The 14,323-nt window shown below is 35.7% G+C and overlaps 1 protein-coding gene and 1 long non-coding RNA gene across 11 annotated transcripts in view; one reads left to right on the forward strand and one right to left on the reverse strand.

Moving 5' to 3' along the window:
- Window positions 1-1,492, forward strand: part of LOC147572499 (uncharacterized) — a 43,367-nt gene extending 41,875 nt beyond the window's left edge. Inside the window, exon 4 of the long non-coding RNA XR_015245794.1 lies at window positions 1,266-1,492. This is a non-coding gene — a long non-coding RNA (uncharacterized LOC147572499). The remainder of the gene's footprint in view (window positions 1-1,265) is intronic.
- Window positions 1-14,323, reverse strand: part of KCNT2 (potassium sodium-activated channel subfamily T member 2) — a 364,649-nt gene that overhangs the window by 264,783 nt on the left and 85,543 nt on the right. The gene's annotated exons all lie outside the window — the stretch shown is intronic.

A 14,323-nucleotide genomic window follows, 5' to 3' on the forward strand; every position in this document is an offset into this window, starting at 1 on the left:
AATTTGCCTTATATTGATTTTAATTTGTTACTTTTTTTCCTTCTCATTGTGTTACTCTGGTTACTTGAATTTAGTATAAAAATCATGCAGGATCTTGTTAAAAACCAATTTCCTTGTTTCACTCTTAAAATTCCTCTTCACTAACTCTGAAGTCGGCCTCACCACTTTAATCACACAAAAAAAAATTCTGTCCCAGACTGTCCACACACCGTTCTTTCAGAAACACTATTTCACTTTTTTCAAGGGCTAATAATGTCTTGGGCTCTGTTTAGGATGTCAAATATTTGCAGGGGTACCTGGGTGGCTCAGATGGTTAAGCGTGCAACTCTTGATTTTGGCTCGGATCATGATCTTGCGGTTCGTGGATTTGAGGCCCGCCTACATTGGGCTCTGCACTGACAGTGCAAAGCCTGCTTGGGATACTCTCTCTCCTTCAATCCGTCCCTCTCCCTTCTTTCTCTCTTAAACTAAATAAATAAATAAAAATTTTAAAAAAACCAAAACATTTGCCAATATTCTCTTTGGAACTTGTAGCAGATATAGAGAACCAAAAGAAAACCAAAAGAAAACCGAAAGAAAACTCTTCCTATATTTCTACTTGGTGCTGCTCCTTTCTGCCTCCCTCTGATTCTGCAATATCGGCCACAGAGTCCGTGCATGAGTTTTTATGACTATACTCATTTCAAACAAGGCACTATCTGCCTAGACTTTCTGGTCCAGCAGGCAGGTTCAGTGGATACATGCTAGTCTATTTATTTGTTGGTGGTTGTTTTTTGTTTTTGTTTTTTTGGAGAATCTACATTTGGATGTCAAATTAATGTACATAGCTCCCATTGCAATTCCCATGTCTAAGAACTTTTCACCTGACATCATTTCTGTGTTTTTAAATTGGGGCATCCTTCTAATTACATGCTTGGTGTTCTGACTCCAAAGACTAAGGAGAAAAAGTAAAATCTCTCCGTATACTATTGCCAAGCTTCTCTCACTTTATTCCCACCACAACTAATCTTAAATGCGGTTTATGATTATGAGAATTACAACTTTTCAAATACACATTACTGTGAATGTGCGCCTTATTTTCTCTAAATTCATTGTTATGCACTGAACTATGTTCCCTAAAATATGTTGAAGTCCTAACCCTAGTATCTCATAATGTGACCTTATGTGGGAATGAGTCATTGCAGACATAATTAGTTAAATTAAGATGAGATCATACAGGAGTAGGATGGGTCCTTAATCTAATACCACTGGTGTCCTTATTACAGGAAAATTTGGATACTGACAGAGAAGAAAAATGGCCATGTGAAGACAGAGACAGAGACTGGAGTTTTAGGGCCACAATCTCAGGAACACCTGGAATACCAGAGGCTGAAAAGGCAACAAGGATTCTCCCTCAGAGACTGAAGAGAGCATAGCACTACCAACAACTTGATTTCAACTTCATTACTCTATAGGTGAGAGTTAATAAACGTCTCTTGTTGTTAGGCACCTAGTTTCTGGTTTTTGGTTATGACAATCCTTGTAAACTAATACAATCATTTTCTATGATGGTGACAGTAGCATTTCTCAGTTCTATGAAGTAAGTCCATTAGAATGTAAGTTCCAAGAGGGCCAGGAATGTATTGTTTTGTTCACGCTTGCATCTTTAGCCTGCCACATTATTACTTGGGACCTTTTAGGCATTAACTATGACTGACTGAAGACCTGAATGAAAGGGTAGATTGGTCCCCAGTTCTATCTTTGGTACAAACCTTATGGACTCTCTGTGGATAGTACAGTAGGAGCGATAAAAAGCATTTTCCTTTCCTTCCTTAGATTAAACTATTTGAGGATGCAAACCCTGGGTTTGTAGTGAGCTCAATCCTTAGAAGCTCCTTCTTATTCCAACTTGATCTTCTTATAATTAAAGATAATTCCCTGTGGGTTTCTATTTTTGTTTCAATATTATTTAGATTTACTTATTTGCCCTATCTCCCCATGATTTTTATGAATATTTCGGAAAAAATACACTATCATACTTAATTTTTACAATGTTGATATGGCTTGGTTAAGGCAGTCATCAATTTTATTCTATAGAAAAAGATACTTTAATTCAAAGAATTTTAGTGAATTGCCCAAATTCATAGCTAGTACTGGGGCAGAATTGGGACACTGTTCTTTCCATTACTTCTTCTTGCCTCCTGCTTCCTCACCAGTAGACTCTTCATTATTAGGAGAGTTCTGGGTCATTTGTGAAATATTACAAAAGAGCATTGCAAACACCAGACCTACCAAGGGATAAAGACAAGTATTTGTTTAGTTGTGCCCTTTGAATATTGACTCTAACCCAGGTATCTATTTCCAAATATTCACTCCTAACTTCTGGTAACTAATTTATTTAATACGGCAACCATTCAAAGGGAGCCTTATAAAAAAAAATAAATAAATGAATGAATAAGCCTACCATCAATTCTTCATCTTAAAAAAATAACTTCACCAGTTCTTGCTCAAGTGCTTCCAACGGGTTTCTACCCAGCTTCCAACCTTTACTACATGCACAAAATTAAGTTCACTTTAAATACTCTTAAGTCCCTCCTAAATTTTCCAACCTCTCTTTTTGCCTATCCAATTCTTTTCATAATTACTCAAGCCTAAGTTTCTCACCTTCTTTAAGTCAGTAACATCTTATGAGAACTCAGAGATTAATTCTGATGACTTTCAATAGTATTCTCTTATTTTAAAAAAATTTTTTAACATTTATTTATTATGTTTGAAAGAGAGAGAGACAGAGCACGAGCAGGGGAGTGGCAGAGAGAGAGGGAAACACAGACTCCAAAGCAGGCTCCAGGCTCCAAGCTCTCAGCACAGAGCCCTGTGCAGAGCTCAAACTCATGAACTGTGAGATCATGACCTGAGCCAAAGTTGGACGCTTAACCGACTGAGCCACCCAGGTGCCCGGATGTTCTCTGATTTTTAAAATGAAATTTAAAACAACATCATTTTTGGAAAGATAACCCAGGTAGTATAGATACATACTCACAACACATATGCACACATATATGCACACGGATATGTGTATGTGTGTGTTTGAATGTATGTATGTAGTGATGTATTGGTAATGAGGGAAGAATCTGGGGTGCTAATCACTTATCAATTTTCTTTCATTATACATAATGCTGATAGCTGTTCAATAGTTGCATTTATGTTCTTGTCACTCCCTGGTAATCAAGGCTTGCAGGTAGCTGGAAATACACAAGTTTGTGGTTTCCATGGTAAAACACATTACAGTCCACCCAAGAGTACTTTTGTATTCAAGTCTCTCTTCAGTTAGAAAACTCATGTGTTCAGGGGCGCCTGGGTGGCGCAGTCGGTTAAGCATCCGACTTCAGCCAGGTCACGATCTCGCGGTCCGGGAGTTCGAGCCCCGCGTCAGGCTCTGGGCTGATGGCTCAGAGCCTGGAGCCTGTTTCCGATTCTGTGTCTCCCTCTCTCTCTGCCCCTCCCCCGTTCATGCTCTGTCTCTCTCTGTCCCAAAAATAAATAAACGTTGAAAAAAAAAAAATTTTAAAAAAATAAAAAAAAAGAAAACTCATGTGTTCATGTGCAGTGTTCATTTTCAGGACCTACTGTCTGGACTTCCTCATTTTATTTAAAATAATTAAAGGTAGGCAAGCCCATTTAACTTAATTTTGCATGAGAAGCAAAAAATAAAGAAAGCTAGGATAAGTGTAAAGGTACACTTTTTCAAACTTAAGTTGCAAGGAGATTTTGCTTTTTCATAGCCCTGCCCAACTGCATAAGCTGGGTGCAGGCCTAGTTCAAGCCATTAAAAAAAAGAAAAGAAAAGAGAAAAGAAGAAAAAAGAAAAGAGGAGAGGAAAGGGGAGGGGAGGGGAAGGAGAAGGAGGAAAGGGGAGGGGAGGAGAGGAGAGGAGAGGAGAGGAGAGGAGAGGAGAGGAGAGAAGAGAAGAGAAGAGAAGAGAAGAGAAGAGAAGAGAAGAGAAGAGAAGAGAAAAAAATTGCAAACATTTATTCATTTTTATTCTATGTAATAAAAAGTAGCAAAAATATATAGCATTTAGACTTACAGTAAACTGTGTTTGTTATGTATTATAAATCTTTTACACCACCACCTCAAAAAACAGATCAGATGCTTTAAGATCATGTCCATTTCTTTTCTCTCACCTCAACTCTACTTCTTCCCATTACACACACACACACACACACACACACGCGCGCGCGCGCATGTATACATATACATGCATAAACATATATATATACACATGTATATACATATATATATATATATGCATGCATACATGTACACATACATTCTGGAAGCATATACAAAGCTATTAGCCCCAGAAAGGGTTATAAGCTTACATAACATGACTAAGGCAGCACAGCCCCACCACAAACCTAACAGCCTCCCAATCAAAACTCGTAACAGCTACAACATGCAAATCTTCTTTTCTTTATCTCTATACTTGTAAGAAGAGGATATAAGATACCACCTAATCTCTAACTCAGATTGGAATAGTGAACCCAGTCATTTAAAAACATTGATGAAAAATATAACGGTGCTCATGCAGCCCAGGATGGCTAAGAATGACAGGGTTAAATAGCAAAACCCAGTTTGGTGAGGGAAAAAAATGCGTGTTTTCAAAGAGGGACCCATTGGATCTCAAGAGTCAAGTCATGTTAAATAGATACTAGTTGTTAGTATGAATCCAGAAATTACAAGAAGACACTCATGTACAGTGAAAGAAGTACCTTTTAATTTTATATAATTATTTGCACCAATGACATAAGACTTTAAATCCACCCTCCAAGCAGCTCTTCCATTTGGCACTCATAAGTTATATTTCACTAATGGGCACAGCTCACTAGGACACATATATTTCTTTAGAATATTCTAGTACTTAGCACTCATAACTTAGGTAAAAGTAACATATATGACTTGAAATAGATACATCATATTGGGTTAGATATATTTAAAGATAAGGTCACACAATTTGGAGGAAAAAGGGAAAATAGTTGCAAATAGAATTTCACTCCATAAATTTTAACAGTAAAACTAATGGGTTTTCTAGGGAAATTGACTCTTTTCCCACAGTAGTTTGTATGTTCATTTGTTTGTTTATTTCACAGTACAGTATAAGGATTAAGTGAGAGAACAGCATGGACTTTGGAATCAGATTATATGTACTTGATTATCAAATTTGCTAAGTTTTATTTACTGTACAATGCAGTTATTACTTCTGTTAACAGAACTGTTATGAAAATTAAAGAGGATACTTCATATATGAGCCTACAAAACTGAATAATCACAACTGATAACTTTTTTCTGGTGTGTTGGTAAACTTTTTTCTGGTGTGTTGGTAATAAAAAAAGAATACGCATTTATAATTGGAAAAACAGAAACTATGGATTACTTATGTCAGTTTGATGTAGTTGATTCCTCCAAGAAACATTTCCTTAAGAAAAATAAGGATATAAAGCAATAAATAACTTCACTGTTTACTTCAGAAAATTCCTACAGATCAATTTATTGGAGACAATAGTCTGTTCACCTAGGCAAACACATCACTTATCTGCAACAACTACTCATTAAGATGTGCATTGTCTTTGTACTCATTATTCATTAAGACTTCAAAACCTTCACTTTGCCACGTCCTCCAGTTCCAAATGATTTATCATGAAAGTTGATCATTGCAAATCCTTTCTCTTTGAAAGATCCTCCTAACACCACTTGAGCCCTGATTCAAAAAGCCTAATAAATACCTGACTTCTAACATCATCTTGTGAAACACTTTTAATGCTTACTCACTTCAGGGAGCTTAAACAAGTTTAGTTTCGCTGCATTAATAAATATCTAGTGACAGTTCAATTTAAACAGTATAAAGGGAGTCAAACCACACCTGCTGCTCTAAAACTTAATTATTTTTACTTAAACTTAAAAGATGCAGGCCTAGATCATCATTTTTAATTATTACAAAATAAGTCTATATATTCCTCTATGTTAACAACACACTTTTTTCACTAATTCCTTACATACATAAATGGATCTTCAGGTTTTCTTTGTTTACTATTTTAAAAACCATTAAAGAAAAAATCATCTATATTATCTAATATAAATAAGTAATAAATACATTTTCTGTATTTTCACTAAATAATGTGAAAGTTAAATGTCAAATTATTTTTAAATGTCTATATAGGGCAGAGAATACACCAGTAATCTGAAAATCTAGTTATCATCTTAGCATTTTAATAGTCAAATCAAGTTCTCCTATGGAACTTTACCAATGCATTTTCCCCAAACTGTATGAGAAGGTAGATATAATAAATGATACAGTCAAAATACGAAAATATTATACCAGAAAAGAAGTTGCTGTCGCTTTTGTCAGAAAAATTATCCAAAATTTAGAAATAGGCAAAAGAGTTTATTGGATGTTCTTTCAGTAAAATGCTAGACTCGACTTTCTATTTTCTGTGCAATTTGACACCTGTGAAGGAGCAGACATTAGCGTGTCGAGTTTTGTGTAATAGATATGCAAAGAATTGCCACCCAGTATAAGAGGTAACTCCATAGGTTAACATTGATGGCCCTGTAGGGCTTTTGGAAGAGGGGTACTAACTGAGCAATCTTATTGCCTAGTAATACCTAGCTTCTTAAATGTCCTGTGGACCAGTTTTCAAGAATTACTGTTTCAATTATTAATTAATGAGTTGAGTATACTATTTGACATTTTCATTTTATATTTGTATGAGGGACATAGCTTTCAACCTATTAAAAATTACATTTTAATAGCTCCTCTTCAAATTATTAAGAATTTCTTATTAATTATCAGTATAATTTAAAGTGCTATCACTTTGGAAAACAATTTGTTATTTATATTATAAAATACCACAGATTTTATAAAATCCCAATCAAAATCACATAGGGAATTTTGTGGAGTTTGATAAACTGATTCTACAGAAGTAAAAGATCAAACTAAATAAGAATAAAGAGTAAATATCTGCCCTATCTGGTATCTAGACTTATTATGATACTACAATAATTAAGACATTATAAAAGTAGCACAGAGAAAGACAAATTGATTAGTGAAATGAAACAGAGTCAAGAAATTGATTCATTGTGTATATTCAATATTAATATATAATAAAAGTAGTATGACAGATCAATAAGGAATACAAAGAAAGGATTCAATAAATGGACTTTTTAAATAAATAAATAGGAAAAATAATTACCTTGGACCCCTATCTCACAACTTATGGATTAAATTACATCCAAACAGGTTAAGTAAACTTTTAAATTCTTATGAAAAAAATAATGGTGAATACTTTTTTGACTTCTGAATAGTCAAAGTACTTAAGATACAAAAACATAATATCATAAACTATGTATAAAATATTTGCCTGGAAAAGTAAGAGTGTAAATCACTAAATAGCTTCAAGGATGGGCTTAGGACATTTGTATAGCTCATTTTATAAATTTTAAATTTTAATTTTAAAGAGAGTGAAACACAGGGGCGCCTGGGTGGCTCAGTTGGTTAAGCGTCCAACTTTGGCTCAGGTCATGATCTCACGGTTTGTGAGTTCGAGCCCTGCGTCGGGCTCTGTGCTGACAGCTCAGAGCCTAGAGCCTGCTTCGGATTCTGTGTCTCCTTCTCTCTCTGCCCGTCCCCAACTTGTGCTCTGTCTCTGTCTCTCAAAAAATACATACATGTAAAAAAAATTTTTTTTTTAAATAAAGAGAGTGAAAAACAAATTCACAGCTAGGAGAAGATATTTTGATACAAAACCAATAAAGGTTAAAAATCAAGAATATATGAAGAATCCTTAACACATCATAAGAAAATGACAAACGTGTAGCCAGAAGATATGAAATGGCATTTTAGAGAAAAGGAGCTATACTGGCTAATAAACTGAGGATGAAATTTCAACCTCATCAGTACTCAAGAAAATGCAAATAAGACTACAGTGAGATAACATTTTATATCCATTTGAAAAAATCAAGAATGACACATAATAATGCCAAATGTTGAAGAGAACGTGAATCAAAGGATTTATTAATTGTTGGTGAAGCATAAGTTGGTGAGATCACTTTGGTAAACAATTTGGCATTATCTAATAAAACTGAATATTCATATATTGGCAGTTCAGTCATTCTACTCTTAGACAAATGCCATAGAGAAATTTATACACATGCACTAAGATGCATATACAAAAAGGGTCAAAAAAAATGCACTTTTCATGAGAGCACAGAGAAAAACCAGAAGTAATCAAATATCCACTTACAAGGAAATGGGTAAATTGTGGCATATTTATGCAATTAAATACAGCAGTAAAAGTTAATGAAATATGGCTATATGACAGAATAAGAATGGATCTTAGTAACAATGCAGAAGGTAAGAAGCAAGTTTAAAAAGACTACATTACATGCAGCATGCTAGCCACTTTTAAGTTCAAAAATATCTAAAACCAAACAATAATTTGTTGAGGGATACACATAATCTGTTAAACTATATTTTTTAAAAGCTAGTAGGAGCCCCTGGGTGGTTGGTTAAGCATCTGACTTCGGCTTAGGTCATGATCTCACATTTTGTGAGTTCGAGCCCCGTGTCAGGCTCTGTGCTGACAGCTCAGAGCCTGGAGCCTGCTTCAGGTTCTGTGTCTCCCTCTCTCTCTGTCCCTCCCCCACTCATACTCTGTGTCTCTCTCTCAAAAATAAACATTAAAAAAATTAAAATACATAAACAAATAAAATAAAATCAAATAAATGAAAAGCCAAAATAACAACTGTAACGACTCCTGGGAGAAAGGCAGGGAAGAAAGTGGAGGAATCCAGAGTTGCTGTAAGTTATTAATACAGTATTAGTTCTTTGAGTGCTGATAGGTGTATATACATTATTAATAAGTTATTAATAGATTAAGGAATAAGTGAATTAAATGACAGCGTGCCACAAACTAAGAATTATAATTAAACTAATTCTGAACCTCTGGGGACACAAGAAATTCCTAAATATCTTATATTTATTTAAAAAAAAACAGATGTGAGAGGGACTCAAGGGTACAACATGAGAAGAAATCCACATAGTCTACCAACTAAGCGTATGAGTCAAATCTTTAGCCCAGGGGGGATTTAGTAGGGGGCCAGAGAGAATAAGATTAGCAAGCTTGGATGAGAAGAGAGACATGTGGAAAGATTTTTCTGATGTAAGAAACAGCAGATTCAAAGGGAAAAATTGTGTGAGAAAAAATATAGTATATTCAGGGTCTTCAAAGAAGTTAAAATGGCTAAAGCATCAGGTAACAGCAATAGATGAAAACACAAAGACAGAAAAGAAGACATAATCAAAAGAACTTAAATAGAAGCCAAGAAGTGTATTAATAAACACGGACAATAAAGTTAACAGGAGCAACCACTTATTGAAAATGCCCAGACACTATACTGAGCACAAAGATGTATTACCACACTTAATTTTTCAAGACAAACCTTTAACAGGCACTATTAACGTCTCCATTTTACAATTAGGAGACAGAGGCATTTGCCCAAAGTCACACAAATAATACCTGGTGGGCCTAGGTGTGAAACAAGGCAGTCTACCTCTAGCCCACACACTTAATCCTGATTACATATGAGCTTAACCAAAAAAGAAAAAATTATATGAATCAACTTTACCTTTTCTGCTATTTTTATTGAGATATAACTGACATATAATATTATGTTACCTTCAGGTGTACAGCATAATGATTTGATATCTGTATATACTGTGAAATAATCATCACAATAAATCTAGATGACATCCATCATCACACGTAATTACAAGCTTTTTTCTTGTGAGGAGTACTTTTAAGATCTACTCTCTTAGTAAATTTCAAATATGCTATATATCAATATGCAACTATGCTATAATAAATATGTTATACAGTATTATTAACAATAGTCACCATGGTTATATTACATACATGACTTATTTATTTTGTAGCTGGAAGTTTGTACCTCTTATCCACCCTCACCCCAAATTTTCTTTTTTATTTCTTAAATTGTTTTTTTTCTGATTATATAGTATGCTGAAACAGATTATAAAATATACTACCCATAGCTGACAGACATGTTAGGAATTTTTTGGACAAAATTTATTTACACATGCCAAGAAATGCTTAACAATTTCAGCTTCAACTACTTTAATAAGTAAATATTATTCCCTAAGACTGTATCATGTCAACTAACATATAATTGGATATGGTAAACATGGAAGCATAGCACCCGTTTGCCCTCCTTCAATAACTGCCAATAATTTCCAGCTGTCAGCTGCATCAGGGTTTGTCATGGGTACAGTGAGCCGCCTTACCTGAGGTCACACCTTTCTCAGGGCAGCCCACTACCCAAACTCCCTATCAAAATCTGCTCCTACAGAATTAAAACCAGAGATACTGAATTTAATGGTTCTTCAACTTGATCAAAAAGCAAGCAACTGATTGCGATTAAATTGCCAATATATCAATAACATCAAATTGCTTTATCACAAGAAAAATTTCAAAGTAATTGAGGATTTTGCTTCTGACCATGTGGTAGAAGAGATGTCCTATACACACACAGGCACACAGACACACATGTATCGATACACACACACACACACACACACACACACACACACACACACACCCCACCCCACCCCACCCCACCATACCACACCACTTTTTCACATGTATGGCTTAACTAGTAAGAAAGTAAGGTAAATCCTTACAAGACAGAAAAGACAAGAAAATAAGAATCCAGTGAAGTAAGCTAGCAGTAAAGCTGCTGTTCACCCTGGTGCCAGCTGTCAATTTTTGATGGTATAGAATTTATATTTTGACAAGCAGGAAACTTGTCAACGAAATCCCCACAAAGAGCTCCACAGGAATCCCCCCAAAGAAATCCTCCCACAGAGAACTCCATAGAAATTCCCATTAAAAAAAAAAACAAAAAAAAAAACAAAAACAGAATTCCTGAAAGGCAACATCTTCAGTCCATGAGCTAAGAAAAATCCCTTACAGCAGACGAAGATGATGAATACACTTGGCCTTCTTGGTCATGGTTCCAATTGGTATTGAAAAGAAGAAAGCAATACTGAGACTTGCTGTATTAGTTTCCTAGGGCTATCATAACAAAATACCACAGAATGGGTGGCTTAAACAATGGAAACTTATTTTCTCACAGTTCTGGAGTCTGGAAGTCCAAGATCAAGGTGCTGGCAGGGTTGACTTCTCCTGAGGCCTTTCTCCTTGGAGAGTAGGTGACACCTGCTGACTGTGTCCTCACAAGGTCTTTCCTCTGTGTTCAAGCATCCTTGGTGTGTTCAAGTTTCCTTTCTTACAAAGACACATTCAGACTGGATAAGAGCCCACTCTGATGGCCTCATTTTAACTTAATTACCCTGTTAAATTATTTCCAAATATAAGTACTGTGCTAGGCTAGGGTTTTGAAATGAATTTTGCAGGACACAACTCAGTCCATAACACTTACTAACAATAAACCTGAAATCACTGACTCCAATTCTCACTTCTTGTTCTTTCTTAAGCCTATTTCACCTCGTCACCAAGTCTGCAATTAGCAAGGTCACCAGTGATGTATATATGGCAAAATAAAAAATCAGATATCAGTCCTCATCTTAGGTATCCTATTAGCATTTGGCATAGCTGATCATTTCTTCATCCTGAACCACTTTCTTCACTTGACTTCCAACGCACTCTTCCCTTTGTTTTCTTCCTACCTTACAGTTTACCCCTTCTGAGTACCCTTGGCTGGTTCCTTCTCTTCTATTCTCAAAAATCATCTCTTTGGGGCATCTGGGTGGCTCAGTCATTTAAGCGTCTGACTTCAGCTGAAGTCATGATCTCGCAGTCCTTGAGTTTGAGTCCTGCATTGGGCTCTGTGCAAACAGCTCAGAGCATGGAGCCTGCTTCAGATTCTGTGTCCCCCTCTCTCTCAGTCCTTCCCCTACTCACACTCTGTCTCTCTCTCTCTCAAAACTAAATATTTACAAAATCATCTCTTTTGTAACTATACTCAAAGTGTAATCCAGGGGCACCTCGGTGGCTCAGTAGGTTAACTGTCCAACTTTGGCTCAGGTCATGATCTCACAGTTCATGGGTTGGAGCCCCGCATCAGGCTCTGTGCTGACAGCTCAGAGCATGGAGCCTGCTTCGGATTCTAGGTCTCACTCTATCTCTGCCCCTCCCCCATTTGCACTCTGTCTCACTCTCAAAAATAAATAAACATTAAAAAAAATTTTTTTAATGTGTAATACATCTATATGCCCAAGACTGTCAAATTTATATATCCAGCCTAGGCTTCTCTTCCAAACTCATACCTTTAACCACCTATTCAACTTTTCTACTTGGATCGCTAGTGGACATCTCCAACTCAGCATAACCAAACCAAACTTTCTAAGTTCCTTCCCTAACATTTCCCAATCTGAGCTGATGGCAAATCCATCCTTCTGGTGGTCAAGACAAAAGTCAAATGAATTATCTTTTCATTTGAGCACATATTTGTATTGTTCTCTAGAGTTCTTTCAGTAATAAAAAGTCTTTTAGCATAAGAAGAAAAAAAATGCTTGTAATGAACATGTTCAGTCAATGACCTAACTTGCACAAATGACCTATAGATATTTAAACTTGCTTTCAGTTAAAATCTATTTTCTAAGGCAAACCATGGAAAAACAAAACGAAACAAAACTTTCAGTGATAAATAGAAATACTGAACCAAAATGGAAGCTCCATTCATATATCAATCTACATAAATAGCTGGAAAATATTTCACACCATTGAAACCACCGTGATGTGCAAAGTCTTCTATTCTAAGGCATGACCTTTAATTAGATAGGACTGCAAAAACTGCCAGATTAGATCCCTAGTGTGAGTGATGTATAGTGACACAGAGGGAAGTATTGTAAATGAAATAAACACCCACTTTCTTCTTCCCATCACCTTGTGTCTGAGAAAGAAGGTACTGTGATCTACCTACTAATTTTCTCTATGCCTATCATCTCCCTCCCCCAATGAATTCCAATTATGGCATCCAAGATTCTATGAAAATTCAGAATTGGTTTAAGGGAGAATAAAGTTTGTCCTCACACAGTTTCTTAAGGCCACATTAAACCTCAACCTCCACCAAAGAGATATTAATCAGTATTTGCTTACTTATAATTGTTTGCCCAGTGCCTAGAATATAATGAATGTTCACTAGAATATAATGGATGTTCACTAATATACACGGATATAAAAATTACTCAGCAGTAGTTGCTTCTAACACTCCATTAGCATCCAAAGTTGACAACTATCAGCATGCAGAGGCTGGCAATCTGTGGCTACTGCCATCTGGCATCTATGCTGGGAAACAGAAATTCCCGAATAACCATGCTCCAAAAGGAAGAACGCATTTGTTAATTTGAAAATGCATGCTTCTGATTTGCTATGGATAATATGAATACTCTGGCATACCATAATTCCTCTTCATTTCCTTAACTAGACTCAATTATCATACAAGTTATTGGCTTTTAAATCTCTGAGTCACTACTTTTCAATAAAAATATTCAGCTGGACCTTAAGAAAAATAAACAACCCTTAAAATGAACTAAGCTTTCCTTTGCCTTCCTTTTGAGATCTTGTCCTCCTTCCCTCAGGTCTCATCTCATTTGAAACTTGGTCCTCACCCAAGTCTTTATTAAGTGACATACCTGTATTTTTACTTAGTGCACTCTATTCTTTTTACCATAGACTTATTACGATATATGAGGATTGCCTTTTTAAGGGTCTCTATCTTTCAAATGGACCTTAGAGATCAAATAACTGGTTCTATGCCATAGGACGCAGAACACAGATATTTAAAGGAGGAAAACAGATAACTTTTAAAAATCTATAATTACAAATTTGGCATATTTACATTTTGGAAGTGTATACTCTCCTTGAACAAAGCAGAAATAGCTTATCTTAGTGCTTTGCAGGAATAATGCGCAAAAATAGACTGAATTAGACAGGAAGCCACCAAGAGCCAGATGGAATGTATCATTAATAACATAGAACTAGAAGCTTCATCAAGAGTTGATCTGAGGGCAAAGCTATCTGTCCCTCCAAAGCTGCTAGTAATAGCTTTGTTTGGCCCTAAAATTGTGAAGGCAGGAACTGTACCTATTTTGTTCATTTTCATTGTGTTTTCAGAACCTAACACAATGCCATATACACATATTTTTATATGTGTACTCAATATATTTGCTGAGTGTTGAATGAATTTTGCTATATAAAAGTCAACTTTTTGATCATGTTATTTACATTCCTATCAGTCAAAATCATAC

The sequence above is a fragment of the Puma concolor genome, chromosome E4, assembly GCF_028749965.1.
Source record: "Puma concolor isolate L17-30 chromosome E4, mPumCon1.1.hap2, whole genome shotgun sequence".
Lineage (NCBI taxonomy): Eukaryota > Metazoa > Chordata > Mammalia > Carnivora > Felidae > Puma > Puma concolor.